A 7,805-nucleotide genomic window follows, 5' to 3' on the forward strand; every position below is an offset into this window, starting at 1 on the left:
CCTTGCTGGCAAACCATTGTTTGGCTAAGTTACCGCTTTTGCTCAGCCCTTCTTATAGCGTGGCTAGTTGCAGGTGAAGATGAAGTTGGTTCCATGTTGGAACATGGATATGTTGGGATATCACAATATCTCTTATTTAATTAATGCATCTATATATTTTGGTAAAGGGTGGAAGGCTCAGCCTTATGCCTTGTGTTTTGTTCCACTCTTGCCGCCCTAGTTTCTGTCATACCGGTATTATGTTCCTTGAGTTTGCGTTCCTTACGCGGTTGGGTGATTTATGGGACCCCCTTGACAGTTCGCCTTGAATAAAACTCCTCCAGCAAGGCCCAACCTTGGTCTTACCATTTGCTACCTAAGCCTTTCCCCTGGGTTTTCGCGAGCCCGAGGGTCATCTTATTTTAACCCCCCCCCCCCAGGCCAGTGCTCCTTCGAGTGTTGGTCCGAACTGAGTAGACTGCGGGGCCCCCTCTTGGAAACTCGAGGTCTGGTTTTACTCGTAGGATGCCTCATCCGGTGTTGCCCTGAGAACGAGATATGTGCAGCTCCTATCGGGATTTGTCGGCACATCGGGCAGCTTTGCTGGTCTTGTTTTACCATTGTCGAAATGTCTTGTAAACCGGGATTCCGAGACTGATCGGGTCTTTCCGGGAGAAGGTTTATCCTTCGTTGACCATGAGAGCTTATGATGGGCTAAGTTGGGACACCCCTGCAGGGTAATATCTTTCGAAAGCCGTGCCCGCGGTTATGAGGCAGATGGGAATTTGTTAATGTCCGGCTGTAGAGAACTTGTCACTTGACCCAATTAAAATACACCAACTGTGTGTGTAGCCATGATGGTCTCTTCTCGGCGGAGTCCGGGAAGTGAACACGGTTTGAGTTATGTATAACATAAGTAGGAGTTAAGGATCACTTCTTGGTCATTACTAGTTGACGACCGTACCATTGCTTCTCTTCTCGCTCTCTTTGGCGTATGTTAGCCACCATATATGCTTAGTGCCTCCTGCAGCTCCACCTCGTTACACCATCCATTCCGATAAGCTTTAATAGTCTTGATCTCGCGGGTGTGAGATTGCTGAGTCCTCGTGACTCACAGTTTCTACCAAAACAGTTGCAGGTGCCGACGATGCCAGTGCAGAAGATGGGATCGACCTCAAGTGGGAGTTCGATGAGGAACGTGGTCGTTACTATGTGTCTTTTCCTCATGATCAGTAGTGGAGCCTAGTTGGGACGATCGGGGATCTAGCATTTGGGGTTATCTTATTTTCATTTAGATCTTGACCGTAGTCGGTCTATGTGTGCATTTTGGATGATGTATGGATTATATTTATGTATTGTGTGAAGTGGCGATTGTAAGCCAACTCCTTATCCCATTCTTGTTCATTACATGGGATTGTGATTAGATGACCCTTCTTGCGACAAAACCACAATGCGGTTATGCCTCTAAGTCGTGCCTCGACACGTGGGAGATATAGCCGCATTGTGGGCGTTACAAGTTGGTAATCAGAGCCATCCCCGACTTAGGAGCCCCCTGCTTGATCGAATCGCTGGCGTTGTTAAGTCTAGAACAAAAATGTTTTGAGTCTTAGGATTCTATATATCGGAGAGTAGGATTCTTTTTACTCCTCAGTCCCTTCGTCGCTCTGGTGAGGTCTCCTGACATAGAAGTTTTGACTCTTCTCTCCTGAAATTTCACTAAAATATTTTTTTAGGATCACGCGGGTATCTTGGAATCGTTCCGATGGTTTTGTGACGAGAACATAGTTCTTGGTGCCTCCTGACATTTAGGGGTTGTGGCAGTGTCCCGGGGAGTTGAGCTCCGAGGTGTTGTCGTCACAATTTTATCGTTGCAGTTCTGGAATACCTGAGTTTCGCCGACATCGAAATCTCTTTTATGCAGTTGTTGGTGAGATCACCACGACGCCACCTAGTACTGGGGCGGGAGTTCGAGAGTATTGCCATAACTTGTATAACGGATGTTTTTCGAAGGTTGAGGTACACGATTTCCGAAGGTTTCTTGGTTATGTGTTGACGGATGGATACAACTGGATCTAGGGATTGCTAGTTTGGGTGATATATTTTGTGTCCCCTGTATCCCCAACACTAGATTGCATAACCAGAAAGTTTCGGGAGTATATAAGTGGGAATTCAAGTAGCTCTTAGGATATCTTTCCGACAGACGCATGATATGAGATTGGGGTTCGACGTCTAGTGGTCCGCCTGTACACGGTTGGTTTTAAAGTGGTATCGTAGTGTCTTAAAGAGTCCTTGGCTATGCCGACTCGGGGACGCTTCGTATGTCATGTGCACAGCCTTGTACATGATGGTGTTGTCCGATCGAGCCCGTGTGGGCCCCACCACGAGAACTTCGGACGAAATCTCTATCATATGTTAGTTCCGGCTTATTCTGCAAGCCAATACCTTGTTTTGTTTTTCATTTGTGGTATTCGAGTTGCTTCGAAGTCATATGTTGATTCCATATCTTTTTCTAGTGGCTTCTCAACTTATGGAAGTGTGATGATTTACTATGGAATTCATTCGTTCATCTTCGTTCGAATGTTTATTGTGAAGACTATATGTTGCAATTTCTATCCGTTGATTCTACTTGTCTATTTGTCTATCAAGATGCTAACGGATGTCACCCTCTTCACGATGGCTCCGCCAACGCGTCAGAATCCGGATCGCAATGAAGGGAGTCAGTCAAACCCTCCACCACCACCTCCGCCTCCGGAGGCATGGCAAGCTATCATGGCAGCCACCAACGCCAATGCTCAGATGATTCTGCAACTCTTGCAAGAACGCACCCAAGGGCAAGGCAATCAAGAAAATCAAGGCCAAGGCAACAATCAGCCTCACTTCGCTACCCTCAACCAGTTTCTCGCAAATCAGCCCAAGTCTTTCAGCTACTGTGCCGAGGCCACGGATGCCGATGATTGGCTCGTGGACATCAACAAGCATTTTGAATGTAGCAATGTCAGGCCTGAGGACTATGTCAAGATCGCTTCTTTCCAGCTCAAGGACCAAGCTGCTGATTGGTTTCAGCAATACAAAGATTCTAGAGGAGGTCGTGTGATCACTTGGACTGACTTCTGTCGGGATTTCAAAGCGCACCACATTCCACAAAGTGTTGTTGAGAGCAAGCGTGAGGAGTTCCGCAATCTCAAGCAAGGCAACATGTCTGTGTATCAATTCAACATCCAGTTTCAGAAACTTGCTCGCTTCGCTAAACAAGACGTTCCGGATGAAAAGAGCATGATCTATCACTTCAGAGGTGGCCTACTCAGTTTGATCAATTCTACAATATGGCACTGAAGCAAGAGGCTGCTCAACTCAAGTGTGAGGCTTCTAAGAAGAGAGTCAGAGACGCAGTTCAGTCTTCTTCTTCCTCACTTGTGGCAGCTAAGCAACAGAAGTTCTGGTTGCCTCCTCCTCCTCCGTTTCATCAGCCTTACCAGCAGAAGAACAAAGGTGGCCATGGTTCTTCCAACTCTTCCAACTCTGGCTATCAGAATAAGTCTCAGAATCAAGCTCCAAAGTCCAATGCTCCTTATCATCGTCCACTCTCAGAGGTGACTTGCAACAAGTGTCAGCAGAAAGGTCACTATGCTAACAAGTGCTTCAACCAAAGGCGCCTTCCGCCTCCACCTCCTGTCAGATCTTCCAGCAATGTAGTGGTCAAGCATAATCCAAAGTCTGCAAAGGTGAACATGATGAATGCAGCTCAAGCGGAGGAATCTACTGATGTGATAATGGGTAATCTCTCAGTTAATGATATTCCTGCAAAAGTCTTATTTGATACTGGTGCATCGCATTCTTTCTTGTCATACCCATTTGCATCGAAGCACAATGTTGACACAGAGATTTTATCCAAAGTTATGCAAGTTGTTTCTCCGGGAAAGCTTTTGACTTCTAGTTTGGTTGCTCCCGATGTTTCCATCAAGATGGGGAACTATAAATTTCTGTCTTCTCCAGTTGTTCTTGGTGACTCGGATATTGATCTAATTCTCGGGATGGACTGGCTTTCTAAGCACAAGGCTCAACTTGATTGTGCTGCTAGGGAAATTCAATTGACACACACTTCTGAGGATGTGATTATTTATGCCGCTCGTGATGAAACCATTCGGCTATTTCCTCTCAATGAGAAGGGCGAATTGAATGCCATCTCTCAAATTCTAGTCGTTTGTGAGTATCAAGATGTCTTTCCAGAAGAGCTTCCGGGTATGCCTCCTCACCGGCCAGTTGAGTTCGTTATCGATCTTGAGCCAGGCACTGAACCCATTTGCAAGCGTCCATACAAGCTTGGACCCAACGAGCTGAAGGAATTGAAGAAACAGCTCGATGAACAAGAGCGTCTGGGTTTGATCAGACCGAGTTCATCTCCATGGGGTTGTGGTGTTCTTTTTGTAAAGAAGAAGGATGGCACGGACCGACTTTGTGTCGACTACCGTCCATTGAACAAGAAGACAATCAAGAACAAGTATCCACTTTCCAACATCAATGAGCTATTCGAGGAACTCAAAGGTGCCAAAGTATTCTCCAAGCTTGACCTTCGTATGGGTTATCATCATATTCGCATTCGTGAAGAAGATATTCCCAAGACAGCATTCAGAACAAGCTTTGGTTCTTATGAATATACTGTCGTGTCTTTCGGCCTTGTCAATGCTCCTCCAACTTTTTCTCGGATGATGAATTTCATCTTCAACCCCTATACCAATAAATTCGTCTTGGTGTATCTCGATGATATCTTGGTCTTCTCCAAGAATAAGAAGGAGCATGCCAAACATTTGCGATTGGTGCTCGACAAGCTCAGAGAGTATCAATTCTATGCAAAGTTCTCCAAATGTGAGTTTTGGCTCGATGAAGTTCTTTACCTTGGTCACATCATCTCTGCCAAGGGCATCGCTGTTAACCTCGAGAAGGTGTCCGCAATTGTGAATTGGGAACCTCCTCAGAATGTCAAGCAGCTCCGCAGCTTTCTTGGTCTTGCAAGCTATTGCCGAAGATTCGTTGAGAATTTCTCTAAGATTGCAAAGCCTCTTTCCAACCTCCTCCAGAAGCATGTGAAGTATGTCTGGTCTCCTGAGTATGACGTTGCTTTCAACACTCTCAAAGAGAAACTAGTCACAGCTCCTGTCTTAACTCCTCCTGATGAATCCAAGCCATTTGAAGTTTTCTGTGATGCTTCTGTCCAAGGTCTCGGTGTTGTGTTAATGCAAGAGAAGAAAGTTGTGGCCTATACCTCTCGTCAGTTGAAGCCCAATGAGAAGAACTACCCCACTCACGATCTTGAGTTGGCGGCAGTTGTCCATGCATTAATAACGTGGAGACATCTCTTGTTGGGAAGACAAGTGGACATATTCACCGATCACAAGAGTCTCAAGTACATCTTCACTCAGCCCAACCTCAACCTCAGGCAGACTCGATGGGTCGAAATGATTCAAGAGTACAATCCGAGTATTGAATATACTCCAGGCAAGGCCAATGTCATTGCAGATGCTTTAAGTAGGAAGGCTTATTGCAACAGCTTAATCCTCAAGCCTTTCCAACCGTATCTTTGTGAAGCTTTCCGCAAGCTGAATCTCCAAGTTGTTCCTCAAGGCTTTATTGCCAACCTCATAGTCTCTCCTACTTTGGAAGATCAAATTCGTGAGGCACAACTTCTTGATGCCATGGTGAAGAAGGTGAAACGTGGTATCGACAAGGGTCTTTCCAAATACAAGTGCTACCGCATTGATGACAGAGACACTTTATTCTTCGAGGACCGGATTGTGGTTCCTAAAGGTGATCTAAGGAAAGTCATTATGAACGAGGCACACAATTCTCTTCTTTCCATTCATCCTGGAAGTACGAAGATGTATCATGACCTGAAGCAGTCATATTGGTGGACTCGAATGAAGCGAGAAATTGCTCAGTTCGTGAATGAATGTGATGTCTGTCGAAGAGTGAAAGCAGAACACCAACGACCAGCTGGTCTCCTCCAACCTCTTGCTATCCCAGAATGGAAGTTTCAACATATTGAAATGGACTTCGTGACTGGATTTCCAAAGTCCAAGCGCGGAAATGATGCTATCTTCATTGTCATCGACAACCTTTCTAAAGTGGCTCATTTCCTTCCAATCAAAGAATCCATCACAGCAGCTCAGTTGGCAGAGCTATACACCTCCAGGATTGTCTCTTTGCACGGCAATCCACAATTGATTTCTTCAGATCGTGGAAGCATCTTCACCTCTAAGTTCTGGGACTCCTTCCAAAAGGCCATGGGCACCAATATTCCATTCAGCACAGCTTTCCATCCTCAAACTAGTGGCCAAGTCGAGCGAGTCAATCAAATTCTTGAAGATATGCTCAGGGCTTGTGTCATTTCCTTTGGCATGAAATGGGAAGATTGTCTTCCATATGCCGAATTCTCCTACAACAACAGCTTTCAAGCGAGTTCGGGCAAAGCCCCATTCGAGATTCTCTATGGCAGAAAGTGTCGTACTCCTCTCAATTGGTCAGAGACTGGTGAACGCCAACTTCTTGGCAATGACTTAATCACAGAAGCTGAAGAAATGTGTAAAGTCATCCGTGATAATCTCAAAGCCGCGCAATCGCGCCAGAAGAGTTACTATGATAGTAAGCACCATGATGTGGCTTTCGAGATCGGAGACCATGTCTACCTCCGCGTCTCTCCAATGAAAGGCACTCGTCGCTTCGGTATCAAAGGGAAGCTTGCCCCTAGATACGTGGGTCCTTTCAAGATCATTGGTAAAAGAGGCGACCTCGCCTATCAACTTGAGCTTCCTTCCAAATTCGCGAACGTGCACGATGTGTTCCACGTCTCACAGCTCCGCAAGTGCTTCAAGACTCTTGAGCGCACTATCAACTTCGAAGAGATTGACCTCCAAGAAGATTTGTCTTATCATGAGCACCCCGTTGCTATTCTTGAAGAAACTGAGCGCAAGACTCGCAACAAGTCAATCGAATTCCTGAAAGTGAAGTGGTTGCACCATTCCGACCGAGAAGCCACCTGGGAACGCGAGGACCATCTCCGTTCCGAATATCCGGAGTTCTTTCAGTCCTAGATCTCGGGACGAGATCCTCTCGTAGTGGTGGAGTGTTGTAACACCCCGGATGTAACTATCCATATTTGTAACTCCAACTCTTGCCATTTTCGGCTATGTGCTATGATATTCCCTCCGTGGTCGGGTTTTGTCTTTCGTTTTGCATTTTGTTCATGTCATGCATTTCATATCATGTCATCATCTGCCTTGCATTTGCATACGTGTTCGTCTCTTGCATCCGAGCATTTTCCCCGTTGTCCGTTTTGCAATCCGGCGCTCCCACCTCCTCCGGTGCACCCCTCTTGTTTCTTTTCGTGAGCGGGTGTTAAACGTTCTCGGAATGGACCGAGGCTTGTCAAGTGGCCTTGGTATACCACCGGGAGACCACCGGTCAAGTTTCGTTCCATTTGGAGGTCGTTTGGTACTCAAACGGTTAACCGGGTAACCGCAGATGCCTTCTGTGTGTTGCAGCAAAACCCCCTCTCTAAACAGTCCAAAACCCACCTAACTCTCTTCCATGCTGTAGGTCGTTCGATCATGATCGTGTGGGCGAAAATCGCACCTCATTTGGACTCTCCTAGCTCCCTCTAGCTATATATTTGCATCCCCTCCCGAAAACGTTCGCAGATAAAACCCTAAAAATTCTCCCCGCCGTCACCGGACAAATTTCCCACCAACGGACACGTCCGCCGCCGCAGCCGGCCTCTTCCGCGCTGCCACGTGGCGTACCCGCGCCCACATCGCCGTCGGCCCCCCGGGGCC

The sequence above is a fragment of the Triticum aestivum genome, chromosome 6D (assembly GCF_018294505.1).
Source record: "Triticum aestivum cultivar Chinese Spring chromosome 6D, IWGSC CS RefSeq v2.1, whole genome shotgun sequence".
In the NCBI taxonomy this organism is placed as follows: Eukaryota; Viridiplantae; Streptophyta; class Magnoliopsida; order Poales; family Poaceae; genus Triticum; species Triticum aestivum.